A 9,615-nucleotide genomic window follows, 5' to 3' on the forward strand; every position below is an offset into this window, starting at 1 on the left:
TGATATGATGAAATTTCCACAACTTTAGTGTGATGTTTTTGGTATATCATAGTAACTAAATACTCCATATTCACGACACTTCCACGAGAAAATACTTGACATTGAAATATTATTAGCTACAAATACTATTTAACAGTTAGTTAAAAAAACCAGTTAATGTTCATTATCGGTTTGGTCATAAACAAACCGCTAGTCACGGATAGCATGTTGGTTGCAATAATGACTAGTAATAAAATAAAACATGCAGTCAGCAGCATAAGTATCTAAGTGCGCGAGGTGATCAAAATGAACTTAACACAACTGGGTGCTTAAGTCAACGTGCAAATCGTCAACGTCCTGTAACGTAGCGTAGTCATCTCTCTCTATCACTATCTACTTATAGTGTTGTGTTCCTGCCGGTGAGTAAGGTTGCCAGAGCTCAACGGGGGTGCGGAGTGTTAGGGTCGGCAACGCGCATGTAACTCTTCTGGAGTTGCAGGCGTACATAGGCTACGGAGACTGCTTACCAGGTGGGCCGTATGCTTGTTTGCCACCGACGTAGTATATTAAAAAAAAACTTCCATATTAGTGCGACGGTGACCGTTGCGTTTCGTTCGCTACGAGTAACGATTGACACGTTGTCTATTACGCACCCTGTTAAAATCATAGACTCTATGAGTTGTTCCTCTTTTAAGTAAAATAGAAGTGTGTTAGGTGAGTTAGGCAGCCATTTTCAATATCACCGGCTTAGCTAGATGTAGATGTAGTGTAGGGACGCCCGGCCGGAAACAGGCGGGCTGTCAATCACTTGTCGCGTTCATTCAGCCCAATTCCCTGAAGTTGGAGCTGCAGGTTACTGTCCCGGCGGCATTCCCACACTATTCTCAAATCTTCTTAGCTACTTCTGTACTACCGGCTTAGCTACCTACTTCTGTTTCTATTCACACCTTTTGCCACTAAACGAGGAGCCGGGGGCCTAGCCAAGATATATTATCGACATGTTACTTTAGGGTGACCAGCCCGCATAACGCTACGGAGCGTTAACGATTGTATCGTTGGCTACGCGGTCAGATCTGACTTCCAGTTTTACGGGACAACTGCATTGAAAATACGGGATTTGAAGTTAAAATACGGGATAGGCCGTTTTTTTTATTAAAAATCAACATTTTTTTAATTTTACATAATCTCTTGAATAAGCTATACAATTAAACAAGCTATACAAAGAGACACTGTGTGCGAGAAATGAAATATTGTATTAAACAATGGATTTAAATTAATGCGCACTGATCAGTGCTTAGACATACGAAATGCATTTAAATGCCATCACATCATAAAATTACGGGACAATGTATTGTCCCGTATTGGTTTCGCCAAATAACGGGACGATGAATAATTCGTGCCTAAAATACGGGACGTCCCGTAAAATACGGGACATGTGGTCACCCTAAGTTACATCGACAAACGCCGAACGGAAAGTAACTAGGGGCTCTATGAGATGTGGCGAGCATTACTTAAAACTGAATAAATGTATGGCTCCGCCATTTAGTAAAGTACCTATCCAATAATTTAACAGACAAAAAATAGTTATTTGTTTTACAAGGTTGTTATTTAACCTCTTGTGCAAATTTGATACCCGATGATGAGTGGTTCGAAAAGTGGAATATTGAGCTTTGCGAGGGTTAAACAAATTTTGCCACCGACTGAAACACAATATTACTACACCAATGCAAGGAAAATACTAACTGTGGCTCGTACCAATGAGTTTTTCGGAACCTATATACGAAATGTCATTTAATATTTACCACATGCATACATCTGCGAAGAAATTCAAAGTCGTACCTATATGAAGTCTCCACTCCGCGTTGGGCTAGCGTGGGGACTATCCTCCTAAGACCCTGAGTACAAATTTTTGTACATATTCCAAAATCTATTTTGAACTTTTATTATGTAACTAAGGGTTCCAAGTTCAAAAACAAAACAATTGCTTCTGGGTCTCAGGAGGTAGCCAGAGCCCTCTCGCGCATGAGAGTAGGCCTGTGCCCAGCAGTGGGACGTATATAGGCAAATATTTTTTTTATACATTTTGTATGAAACCGTGTACGTCGAGTCCGAGAACTCGAGGGGTTAAGGAAAAATAATAACAAAGTTTTAGAAAATCATACTTATATTAAATATAACTCTCTTCACAATAACTTTCTTACACAACACAAATATTCCTCCAACTAAGCATCTCAGTGGGGCTAGCACATATGCCCTCGCGACAACGTCACACAAGAAATACTAAAAATACAGGAGAGCCAGAAGTGTTGCGACATAACTAAGATATGTGTTAGCCCTTACACACTATAGGCGTACATAGGCTACGGAGACTGCTTACAATCAGGCGGGTCTTATGCTTGTTTGCCACCGACCTAGTATAAAAAAAAAACTATTAAATTAGATTTTTTTAAATAACACCCCCCCTCCTTCGATCCTCCCTCCCTTTCGCTTGCACTATTACATCTGTGCGTGCGAGATGGACTGCGATCGAGTTCAGCAGTTGCTAGCGCAAAAGTCAAGTGACAAATCATTAGCCGAAACAGATAATTAATTAACCTATTGACCATTAACCATTAATTTCGCAACATTTTCGCCGCCACCTCAATGAAGTAAAGTTGACCTGACCAAAACCACGACTTGATATGAAGTCGTGGCGTGTAGGACACGAAATGCACTCACTGTATATGAACTCAACGCAACGCAACAAAACGCAAGTCAACGCAACGCAACTCAACGCAACAGCAGTTTTCGGCAACGCGCATGTAATGCCCCTGTTGTTGCAGGCGTCCATAGGCTACGGTGACTGCTTACAATCAGGCGGGCCGTATGCTTGTTTGTCACCGTCGTGGTATAAAAAAAAATCAATGGCGGCGAAAAAAAAAAGTTCAGTAACAAAAAAAAAAGTTCAGTAGTAAAATTACAGTTTCCATTGCTTATTTTGTTTCATTTTTAGCGTAATACTTTACAAACTATATGTAATAAAAACAAAATGTAAGTTTTTTTTCTTAGCCAGTTAATTGTGTCCCCACTGCTGAACAAATGCTAAGGAAATACGACGGAAAAGAAACATAGAATTACGCGTTATATTAGCTTCCTATATTTCAGTTTATTATTTAATACAATACAAATAATCTTTAATGCAACTTCAAAAACATCGAAATTAAAAAAAAAAACTTGTACAAGTTTTGCGAAACATCTAGGTACCTATAAAGAGATTTAAATCCGTCATTAGATTATATTTTAAGATCGTATCTAACACTACAACTTTGCTGCAATAATATACTAGAGGGCAATGAAAAAGTCCACACAGTGACCCGTTTTCGGTGCCTTTGAGTGTAAACTCGTCATAAAGAATAGTGGCAAGAAATTCTATCACATTTTTATGAGTAAGGGTTCAAATGTTACATTTAAACTGCAATGAATTAAGTCGAAAAATGTGACAGCCAAGGTCTTCGCACACTATATCAATTCCACACCAACTCAACCCACTTTTGGTTCACCTTAGTGGACGACGAGTGGACGACGCGTAGACCACCCGACAGTTACCTAAATTTTAAACATTGTACTATAGGACATACAAGATAAGGCTTTAATTTCAATATTTAATTTTAAGTCGAGTGGCTGTTGAGTTGTAACAATGTGCTAAGACCTATACAAATGCAGTCCATTTGTGTATTAGACCTAACCCTATAATCTAAGTTTAATGTAAGATAGTTACAAAAATCACAGAGTTAAACAGTTTTATATCACAATTTAATTATTAGGTATACAAGCATGCCTGTTTTAACAGCAAAACATGTCGATGTCTGTCATCGACATGTTTCACTCCGTTTCGAGAAGATCTCCAGGAGCTTGCGTTGACGACACTCCTCAGAACATCAGAGCGTTTTCGACTTAAAATACGTGAGTGACCCGTTGAACAATATTTAATGAGCATGCCTGTTGTTCTAATAATAATCAACAACCAATTCAAACAATAAAAAATTAACCACATTGACACCAGGTGGCTTGGGTTTCTATAAAAGCCTGTAACCATCATCTGTATGTGTTAGAAAAAGACAGAATACATGTTACAAGCCTTTTTTTAAAACGAGACCCTCCATTGTATCCATTTGTAAGTACTGTATACATTCCAACAAAAAAAAACAATCTCTTCTTAGTAACATTAGAAATAACAAAAAAAAACTTAAGAATCACCAGAACGACAAACACGAATTGATTCACACCTCATTCACCAAAATCGGCTAAGTAGTTTTAATACATACAAACTGCTAAAATCATACATATCCCTTTCCGAAATCGAGTAAAACGTAAAGTGGAGTATTTTCATCTCCGTAAGATCACAGGAATAATACTTTTCATCCGTCCCCATTGCAGATTATCTTTTTTAATTCCTATTTTTTTTACTTAAAGGAACTATTGATATTTGTTGCCATATTTACAAGTAGTATTCGACGTTGCATTGAAAATAGGTAAGCGAATACAAAGGCATTAACATCGAAATACTTTTTTTTTTCATCATCTTCCTATCGATGTCCCGGCGTTTTGGCTCACTTCGGGAGCCTGGGGTCCGCTCGGCAAGCTATTGTACTGTCTATTTATTATATTCAATAAATAGGAGTATACAAGCACCCCAAATATATAAAATGCTAATTTTTCGCAGCACTGCATCACGGCATCCATTATCGTATGTATATAGCCAATATTACAAGCAGTATTTCATTTTTGTACACGTATTTAATTATACGATCAAGTATATATATATGAAAGTTTTTACCACGATATAATTAAATGTGTTTTTATCAAGGCTCGGAAACCGGTTATATTTCCATACCGTTATCATGTACTTGGCGCAAAACTTTTTTTGGGTTTCGTTCGTAAAACCGTTATTTTTAAACCGGATTTTTAAGAACATTTCCATTAAATGCAATGATTTCTGATTTCATTAAGTTCTTGTCAGTTAACCTGTTTAGAACAATAAAAACCGGTTTCTTCCTATATTGGTGTCTTTGTTTACGCGGCACACCACGGACGGCCGTTTCGTCGCTCGTCGAATAAACCGGTTTGTTTAGGTTACAATCAAATTCTTAAAACGTTCGCGTTCTTATGAAAGTTCGGAGTAATACCTAAATAAACCGGTATTTTTAAAACCTGTAGTACCTGATATAAGTTAGTCTTCAACTTCTTTCCCTGTTCCCCTGCTGGAGTGTAGGGCTCGAGCCATTTTCTTCCACTGACTCCGGTCCTGGGCAGCTTGGGTAACGTCCTCCCACCCCAACCCCAATACACCCAACTCTTACTCCACGAAATTTAGAGCGAACTTGTTTCCGTTAGTCTGCATAAGTAGTCCATAATGGTGATGGTCTAAATGTAATGTGGGTTACATTGGATTGATTAGATGAGTTGACATGAACAGGGATCGGAAACCGGTATTTTTTGTATGGGAACGAAAACGGTATTTTTTCGTTCTTTGTTAATTATTTCATTCCTAATCGGGCAATCTAATAATACGAAGTCGTTATCTAAAAACACAACTGAGTACTACATTTTGAGTATAAAATAAACCGAAATATATGGTTATTTCGATGTTTTTGGAAAAAACCGGTTCCGATCCCTGGACATGAAAACAAGTATTGTATGTTTACTTGCAGGCTTGAGCAAGAGAACTAAAAAAATCACGAAAAAAAAATGTTCTATTTGTATTCCTTATGTGTATGTTTATTCACTGTAATTGTGTGAATGTAGGCTTCATAACAATTTAGCAACACCTACTTTTTCGATTAACTTCTCTATATCCGCTACCCAAAGTTTGTCTGGAAGAGATCGCTCTTTGGCTGCCTCTACATTTAATCAATTGAATATTCTTTTGTATCTTTTTACTAAGGTGTGCCAATGAAGATAATTCTATCTATGTTCGAACGTCTGTAACGTTCCAAAAGATTTAACGAACGAATATCATCTCCAGATTTAATGTGTTTTTAACCATAGAGACTATACATCTCTATTGTATTGTAGTAATTATTTATTTTAAGATTATTATAATGTAATGTTTACTCAGGTATTGGCTGTTGTATTTATAAATGTTGTTATGTATTTTTCATGTCACTATATGATGTTACTATAAATGTTGTATTGACTTGTAAAAGAGCCTACTTGCAGAATAAATTTTTGAATTTTGAATAATAATAATCATTGTCTCTTTACGGTGGTCCTATCTTATGAGGGCGAGTCAGTCTGCCGTAAATATAATTGCATACCGTTTTATTAGGCAGGCGTCTGGTTTTATATCTCATAGCCCAGTATTTAGTCTATCGCTTCCACCCAATAACCTAGTTCATTTTAGATTCCATCAACTCTCAATAGTCCTTACACCCTGGCGGATGCTGCCTCTGCGTGCGTCCCATGACACGGGCAAGGGCAGCATCCGCTCGGTGTACTCCATTCATTTTATTAGTGTCAAAAGGATCTCTACGTGTTGGCTTCAGCTCCGCGCATGCCTCCCAAGGGTCTGGAATACCATTGTTCTGAGATGGGACAGACATCACTCTATCAATCAAAATCCATTGGATAAAGACCTCTTAGGATCAGGGTTCGGAACCGATTTATTTTTAAATCCCGAAATAGCCCAATATTTTTAATTATTTTATACTCTTTACGTGGGACTGGATCATGTATTTAGGTAACAATTTCGCATTATTAGATAGTCCCATTAAAAATGAAATAATAAACCAAATAACGAAAAATAACGTAATAATACCGTATCGTATTTTTCGATCGTATTTTTTGTATGAAGAAAAAACCGGTTCCGAGCCTTGCTTAGGATGTCCACAACGATCGGTAATAAGCTTTACCAAATAACGGACATTCCGAATCTTATCTAGATTATTGTTCACGTCAGTTATAGTTACAATACAATATAGCGGGTCGGGGCGTCCATTGATCTAAATTTCCACCGGTTCGCCCAATTTTCAGACCCTTGAGCACTTTTTGTGCAGCTTGTTTGGCAAAACTTTAATTTTTGGTACAAGCTTTTATCGCTGACTGTACTTTTCTTCCCACAGGCAACTAATACTCATCGAGATAATTCTGAAAACCCCAAACACAATTAGGTTGCGTTGTTTTATCACAGAGTTCCTATGTCCACCTCTTGTCTCCATCATCAGATCAGCTCGATGGTACCATAATATTGCATTGTCACCCGACTTACATATGTATGCAAATTTTCGGCTCAATCGGAAACCGGGAAGTGGATCAAATTTAACTTGCAAGATTTCATTACAAACAGACAACGGTCAGGTGAAAGTAAATAAAAGCTTGTAAAAAAGGACAGCTATTAGGGAGTAAGCTACAATGTTCTGCCGCCAGAGTGCAGCACTAGCACCTATCGTAAACCATAGAGTAACTTATACATACTCTGCCTTAAACTGTTTTTGACAAGTTTCAGATATTAAAATATGACATTGATGCATCAAGGCGGTTTACAAAGAGCTTACCAGGAAACTACGGAAGGTAGAGGCAAGGAACATAATCTCCATATATCAAAAAGTGTCCGACAAAAACCATAAATAGGTGGCGCTACAATACCTAGAATACTTGAGAAATAATCTAATCATAGACAGCGCACTTCACTCCGTCAATAGCGCCTAGGTTCTTAGCTACTCTAGCGCTACTCTGGAGAGATTTGGAACTATTATTTATAGCTGACAGCTGGACACTTTTGCAACAATTTTGCCTAAGGAGTTTCTGTTCCTTGCCTCTACCTTCCATACAGGAAACGCTAAAATCGAAATTTAGTTATCTGCGTCTTTATCGCTCGAATATGCAAGAGTGATAGAGAGGTTAGATACCGAAAGTTCGATTTTCTTGTTTCGCGGTAGACCTTCAGATTTTGATGAACTGTGGTAGTGGCGCCCCCTACGCAGAGTTTCGCGTAATATTCCCTATTAACTCCGGCTTTCCTACAAATATTTTTGTTGCCGCTATTACACAGTAGGTATTATGTACATTAGTTTTGTATGCATTACCTACTTACATGTTAAACATGTTAATATAAGTGCCTTCTTATATATAGCCAATCAATCATAATAACATACAACATAGCAATAATATCACAGCCACTTGTATCAAAATCAACTGGAGCTGTGCTCTATTGTGAGCGTACACGATGGCGCCGATTAGCGTCCGCAACTACTGGGGGCTGTCAAATAATGAGCTCAACAAAATAAAGATTATTCCTTAATTTTTTTTTACTATAATACAGATGGGTGAATCAACTTTTTTTGTTTTGTTATCCTGTCCCGTTGTCCAAGGGACAACAGTGGCACAGTTTGTTTGAAGAGACGTTGTATGCCGTTTTATTAACATGCTTAGTAGGGGGCCCATTATGGACATTGGTTATAACGACAACAAAAACGCAAGTTTAATACATTTAAGTACCATAAAATCAGTATTTCAATGAACTTTTGTCCCCTGGACGACTAATCGTAACCATGGCAACGAGTGACGCTAAAAAGTTGATTCTCCCAGTTACCAATGTGCGGAATCTTTTCGTTTTCAATGTTAAACACACTTGACTTTTGCTTTACTGAAAATAGTAAGAATTATCTGTGTATTTCATATTATCCGGTTAATTTAGGGTCGGCAACGCGCATGTAACTCCTCTGGAGTTGCAGGCGTACATAGGCTACGGACACTGCTTACCATCAGGCGGGCCATATGCTTGATTGCCACCGACGTAGTATAAAAAAAAATTCTTCGTCGTTGTTTCGATACAAATTCAATGAAAAAATGTATGTTTCATCTTCCTGGGGATACGTATGATGCTTTCCAGTATAAAAGTTTTGCCCTTCTTGACAGGTTTTAATCAACTCATTTTATGTTAAAACATATGTTCTTTCGCTTATCACAACGTTTGTTGTCACAGACGACAGACAAGTCTGCGTGCCAAAAGTATGTTTCAGTAACTGTCATTATAACTAATATTACAATTACCTAATGTTGGTACACTGTATTAGCCATACTATGTTGTTAACATCCAAGCAAAACTCTGCGTTGACATAGACGAGATAAAATATTTAGCCGTTACGTTGGTAAGCCTGGAATAATACTATATGATATAAAAGCCTAATTTCTAGCTCGATGTTGGAAATATATAAAGTTTACTATTACTGTTTCGTCCAGTATTATTGCAGTTTACCATTTGTCAGCTATCGTGACCTATTTTTATCGTAAATATGATTTTAAAGCAAACAACGTGAACAAAATAATGGAATAGTATGGGAATTGACAGAAACACACGTAGCAAGTTTGTCATATTTGGCCACATCAAGCGCTGTGATCTTTCCGGCTTCCCCCACCACCCGCTGTGCACGCTTCCAATAGTTAGTTTTTTTTATAAAGAAGGTAAGCGATTTTGACGTGTTTTTATTGAAAAACACTTTGGAAAAATAAGTCACGTCACATGTGTAACAATAGGGTTGTTCCCAATTTTTTGAGACGCTTGTATTACGTTCTATATTAACTAAAAGTTGCCCTAAAATTCAATTTTTATACTAAAAACGGCTTTAAATATGTTAAATTAACAAAATATATTTTGAC

General features: G+C 37.5%; 1 protein-coding gene across 1 annotated transcript in view; it reads right to left on the reverse strand.

Annotated features, from left to right (window-relative positions):
- Positions 1-9,615, reverse strand: part of LOC133521813 (cilia- and flagella-associated protein 52) — a 355,058-nt gene that overhangs the window by 219,003 nt on the left and 126,440 nt on the right. The gene's annotated exons all lie outside the window — the stretch shown is intronic.

This window comes from Cydia pomonella, chromosome 10 (genome assembly GCF_033807575.1).
Source record: "Cydia pomonella isolate Wapato2018A chromosome 10, ilCydPomo1, whole genome shotgun sequence".
In the NCBI taxonomy this organism is placed as follows: Eukaryota; Metazoa; Arthropoda; class Insecta; order Lepidoptera; family Tortricidae; genus Cydia; species Cydia pomonella.